This window comes from Nycticebus coucang, chromosome X (genome assembly GCF_027406575.1).
Source record: "Nycticebus coucang isolate mNycCou1 chromosome X, mNycCou1.pri, whole genome shotgun sequence".
In the NCBI taxonomy this organism is placed as follows: Eukaryota; Metazoa; Chordata; class Mammalia; order Primates; family Lorisidae; genus Nycticebus; species Nycticebus coucang.
Window position 1 is genome coordinate 26,787,622 of NC_069804.1, and position 6,127 is coordinate 26,793,748.

The 6,127-nt window shown below is 37.6% G+C and overlaps 1 non-coding gene across 1 annotated transcript; it reads left to right on the top strand.

Moving 5' to 3' along the window:
* Nucleotides 1-291: 291 nt before the first annotated feature.
* Nucleotides 292-432, top strand: LOC128578589 (U4 spliceosomal RNA). The gene has a single exon (XR_008377741.1). It is a non-coding gene; the product is annotated as a U4 spliceosomal RNA (small nuclear RNA).
* The last annotated feature ends 5,695 nt before the right edge of the window (nt 433-6,127 follow it).

Sequence of the window (6,127 nt, forward strand, 5' to 3'; positions counted from 1 at the left end):
TAGGGCACCAGTCCCATATACCGGGAGTGGCGGGTTCAAGCCCAGCCCCTGCCAAAACTGCAAAAAAAAGTAAAAAACAAAAATAAAAGGATGATAAAAGTTATACAGTATATCCAGTACGGACACACTATTATTTATCCTACAATTATTTGGCCTTTTATACATTAATACATTTTGCACAAGTACCTGTGTCAAATACAGTTTTACAAGTGATTTTAACATGCAAAACATACACAAATTAAAAACTTTGCTGGACGGTGTCAAATTTCTTTCCATAAAGGCAGTAATATTATCTTTGAGCCGTGGCAGTATCGTAGCCAATGAGGTTTATCCGAGGCACGATTACTGCTAACTGAAAACTTTTCCCAATACCCGGCCACGACGACTTGCAATATAGTTGACACTGGCAATTTTTGACGGTCTCTAAGTAGACGGAATAAAAAAAAAGGCAGCAATCTTTTAAACTCTCATCATATTCTCATTTTTAATTGCATAAAATATTAAGTGTATTTAGTAGCTATCCTTTTTTTTTTTTTTTTTTTTTTTTAGCTAGGACGAGGTTTGAGCCCACCACCTCCAGTATATGGGGCCGGCAACCCTACTCCTTGAGCCACAGGCGCTGGCCCAGTAGCTATCTTTTGGCGTTTTTTACTAATATCATTTGTTACGTAGGCTATGCTTTCATTATTATTTGAAAAAACATAATTATGATATACATATTACGTATATGTAACATAAGGATATTTTCTTTTTACTCTCTTTATGTTCTATAAATTGTTTCTCTATCAATTCAGATTTTAACTATTTTACATACGTTAAAGAACATAAGATATTTTGCCAACCTTGAATGTATATAATTATTATAGACATAAATTATTTTGCCATTCATTTTCTTAATGAAAAATTTTGGGGATTCTCATACAATGTTTCATCCAGGTCAACATTATCATGAGATCACCAATTATAAAAATAAAACTTTAATATTTTCATTGTTTGCTCAAAATTGTTCTAATCTATACATAATTGGCTCAAATATGTATATTAATAGCAAATAATCTTGGATTTATTGTCACTAAAAATATTTTATTAATAAAATATTTATATAAATTTATATAATTTATATAAATTAATAATTTTGGTTAAAAACAGCTATGAAACTTTGAAATAGTGTAGCATACTATACATTGAACATATACATGACACACGAAGATATTAATGACGTGAAAAATGTTAGCATTTAATAACCACTAATAATAGCAGAGAAATAAGAACATATTACCCGCAAATAAGCCATGATTGAAATGACGAACCGACCTCTCGTTACAAATCAGGGAGCTTTCAGTGAGGAGACGTCGTCACGGGCTTTAAGATGGTGCCCTCTCAATAGCACCCATGGAAAAATACCACCAGAGAAAAGGAGGCAGAAAATTTGTAATCCTCAAAGCTCGACCACACTGAAAGCGGCACGGGACGGAAACAGAATACTGGTAGCGCGTAAAGACCAAACTGCACGAGAGCCAAGATGGCGCCGCCTTCTGTTACCAGTTGGTAATGGCGGTTGGATGGAACGCGAGCCTGGGAATTTGTGCAGCGTCACAACTGTTGCGCTGTGTTGCTTGCAAGAGCCTCACTAAAGGTGGCCTGGAATACGGACAAGCGTCCAAACACCATCTTTTGAAGTAAAGGATGTCAACTAATGAGTGAAAATAATTTCAAGCTGAATTAAATCATAAAAAAGTTCAATGAACAGAACAGTGGGCAGAAAGAAACAGAAGTAAAAATAGAAGAGGAAAATGTAAAATGAAGGGAAAGATGGTCAACTTAAAAAATTATATTACCTGTGGCTCAGTCGGTAGGGCGCCGGCCCCATATACCGAGGGTGGCGGGTTCAAGCCCGGCCCCAGCCAAACTGCAACCAAAAAATAGCCGGGCGTTGTGGCGGGCGCCTGTAGTCCCAGCTACTCGGGAGGCTGAGGCAAGAGAATCGCTTAAGCCCAGGAGTTGGAGGTTGCCGTGAGCTGTGTGAGGCCACGGCACTCTACCGAGGGCCATAAAGTGAGACTCTGTCTCTACAAAAAAAAAAAAAAAAAAAAAAATTATATTACATGATAAACCAGGACAAAGCTCTATTGCTTTTTATCGTCTAACCTTGAAAATTACATTGTGTCTTTTCTGTCATGGTCATAATCATAGACCCCACCTCTGGAGAGAAAGTCTTGTGTTCAGGCTCATCTGACCTATTTCTTCAGTTATACTTTCATGACCTTCTGTGCATATGGAAAGGCATAACAGAGAAACTCACAACCTAATAAACATTCTTCTTCCCGTGGGAAAAAAATACATATTTTATTTGCTTTTAGTATAAAGAAATGCAACTGATTTCACTTCCTGACATCTTGCTAAACTCTCTGATTTTTAAGATAATTTAAATTTCTTGGACTTTTACATATAAGAAATTCTATTATCTGCAAATTACCTTTTCATTTCTTCTTTCTAATCTTTATACTCCTGTAGTTCTTACCCCCATTGCATTGCACAGCACTTCCAATATAACATGAATGAAACTGTGGACAGCGGATTTCCTCCCAGCATTCTTTAAGGGAATACTTTCAATTTTTTCCTATTCTGAATTATGCTGCCTGAAGCTGCTTATTAACGCACTCCTTATTAAAGATATCTTTTGTTTCTAATTCACCAAGAATTAGCATTTTTATCATTACTCATAACAGAATATTATCAAGTACTTTTTCTACATGTACTGAGATAATATGTGCTCCCCCGCCCCTGTTTTTCATAAACTGTTTCACTTAGAACTTTTGCATCTTTATTCATGCAAATATGGACCTGTACTTCTTCATTCATTCTCATACTCTCTTGATTTGGTTTTGGTATAATGTCTATACTGTCTCGTGGAGTGAATTGGTATTATTCCCTCTTCCTAGAATTGTGAAGTGTTTGAATAAAATGGAGATGGTACATTCTTTGAATGTTTATTAGAAAAATAATTATATTAATGACTTAAATTTTCAAAAGGCCTAAATATATTAATTAAAAGCAGAGGTTTTCAGATTTTTAAAAATAGGAATTCTCAGCTCGGCACCCATAGCACAGTGGTTATAAGTGCCAGCACATACACCGAGGGTGACGAGTTCGAACCCAGCCCAGACCAGCTAAAACAACTGCAGCAAAAAAAATAGCTGGGCATTGTGGCAGGCGCCTATAGTCCCAGCTACTTGGGAGGCTGAGGCAAGAGAATCGCTTAAGCCCAAGAGTTGGAGGTTGCTGTGAGCTGAGACAACACTGCCCTCTACCAAGGGCAACATAGTGAGACTCTGTCTCAAAAAAACAAAAATAGGAAGTGTCAATGTATATGAGAGAAAACAACTTCCATTAAAAAATATGATTAGAATAGTATTTCCTTTTATATGGAATCAGAAAAAAACCTCGAATAACAAATACATTACTCAGAAATAATAACATATCAGGAGGTATCACATTACCAGACTTCAGGATATACTATAAATTTATAGTGATCAAAACAGCATGGTACCGGCACAAAAACAGAGTGGTAGATTTATGGAACAGAACAGAGAACCAAGCGATGAACCCAGCTGCTTATCATCATTTGATCTTCGACAAGCCTATCAAAAATATTCAGTGGGGGAAAGACTCCCTATTTAACAAATGTGCTGGGTGAACTGGCTGGTGACCTGTAGAAGACTGAAACTGGACCCCTACCTTTCACCATTAACAAAAATTGATTCTCACTGGATAAAAGATTTAAACTTAAGACATGAAACTATAAAAATACTAGAAGAAAGTGCAAGGAAAACACTTGAAGAAATTGGCCTGGGAGAATATTTAATGAGGAGGACTCCCCGAGCAAATGAAGCAACACCAAAAATACATTACTGATCAAACTAAAAAGCTTTTGTGCAGCCAAGAGCACTAAGTAAAGCAAAAGACAACCTTCAGAATTGGAGATTTTTGCAGGTTATGCTTCTGACAAAGGTCTGATAACCAGAATCTACAGAGAACTCAAACTAATCAATAAGAAAAGAATAAATAACCCCATTTCTATGTGGGCAAGAGACTTGAACAGAAACTTCTCGGATGAAGACAGGCACATGGCCTATGAACACATGAAAAAATGCTTATTATCTTTAATCATCAGAGAAATGCAAATTAAAACCACTTTGAGATATCATCTAACTGCAGTAAGATTAGCCCACATCTCAAAATCCCAAAACCACAGATGTTGGCATGGATGCGGACATAAGGGAACACTTCTGCACTGCTGGTAGGAATGTAAGCTAATACGACCTGTTCGGAAAGAAGTTTGGAGAATGCTCAAGGAACTAAAAGAAGACCTACCATTCAATCCTGCAATTGGTCTACTAAGTATATACCCAGATGCTCAAAAATTATTTCACAACAAAGACATTTGCACCAGAATGTTTATTGCAGCACAATTCATAATAGCCAAGACATGGAAATAGCCCAAGTGCCGACTGGCCCATGAATGGATTAACCAATTGTGGTATATATACACCATGGAATACTATGCAGCCATAAAAAAGATGGAGACTTCACAACTTTTATGTTTACCTGAATTGAGCTGGAACATAGTCTTAGTAAAGTATCTCAAGGATGGAAAAAATATATATCCAATGTATTCAATACTACTATGAAATCATTATATAACCACCTACCCACTCATACAAATGGCAAAACATAACTATTGTCTAGAAAGTAGAAGGGAAGAGGAGAGAGAGGGGAGAGGAGGGCGGATATGGGACGAGGTAGGGTATTTGAGGGTACCTCACCTAATGTGCATGATGCAATGGTAAATTTCAAAACTATTAAGAAATAAGTATAATTGTTATGGATGTGTTACTTAGTTCAATGTAAGCATTCCACATGGTATATCAAAGCAGAACCCTGAACCCCATAAATGCATCAGTGTACAAAGATATGATTTAAGAAAAAATAATTAAAAATAAAAGAAATAAAAAAATTAAAAATATGATTAGATTGAAAATAATAGTACAGAATAAGACATTGCAAATTCAAGAAATTGTTAGAAATCTGGTATGAGCTTGCTGCCTGTAGCACAGTGGTTATGGTGCCAGCCATATATACCAAGGCTGGCGGGTTCAAACCCAGCCCAGGCCGTCTAAACAATAATGGCAACTACAACAAAAAAAATAGCCGGGTGTTATGGCAGGCACCTGTAGTCCCAGCTACTTGGGAGTATGAGGCAAGAGAATTGCTTAACTCCAAGAGTTTCAGGTTTCTGTGAGCTATGACACTACAGCAGTCTACTGAGGGTGACACAGTGAGACTTTTGTCCCCACCCTCCAAAAAAAAGAAATCTGGTATGGCTATGGTAATGCAAGGTGACTTTAACACCTTGAAGTCAAAAAATAACTTTAAGAAAAAGAGTATGGGCCAGTGCCTGTGGCTCAGTGAGTAGGGTGCTGGCCCCATATACCAAGGTGGTGGGTTTGAACTGAGCCACAGCCAAACTGCAACAAAAAGTATCTAGGTGTTGTTCCGGGTGCCTGTAGTCCCAGCTACTCGGGAGGCTGAGGCAAGAGAATCGCCTAAGCCCAAGACCTGGAGGTTGCTGTGAGCTGTAACGCCAGAGCACTCTCCCAAGGGCGGCGTCTCTTAAAAAAAAAGAAAAAAAGGAAGAAAAGAAAAACTATGTATAGAGATAAGAAGGGAAGTTTCATTATTAAAGGATCCATTTAACATGAATACTAAAACCCTAAAAATTCGGGTACCTAATGAAAGAATTTCAAAATACATAAAATAAAAACTGTTTTTGTTTTTTTTTTGATCTTTAGTTTTAATCTGTTTTTGTTGTTGTTGTTGTGGCTAATATTTATTTAGAGTCAGAGTCTCACTTTTCTGCCCAGGGGTCATAGCTCACAGCAACCTCAAACTCTTGGGCTCAAGCAATTCTCTAGCCTTAGCCTCCCAAGTAGCAGGAACTACAGGCGCCTCCTACAAGGTCAGGTATATTTTCAAGACAGGGTCTTGCTCTTCCTCAGCCTGATCTCGAACCCGTGAGCTCAATCAATCCTCCCCCCCTCCAATTCTGCCTCCCAGCGTGCTAGGA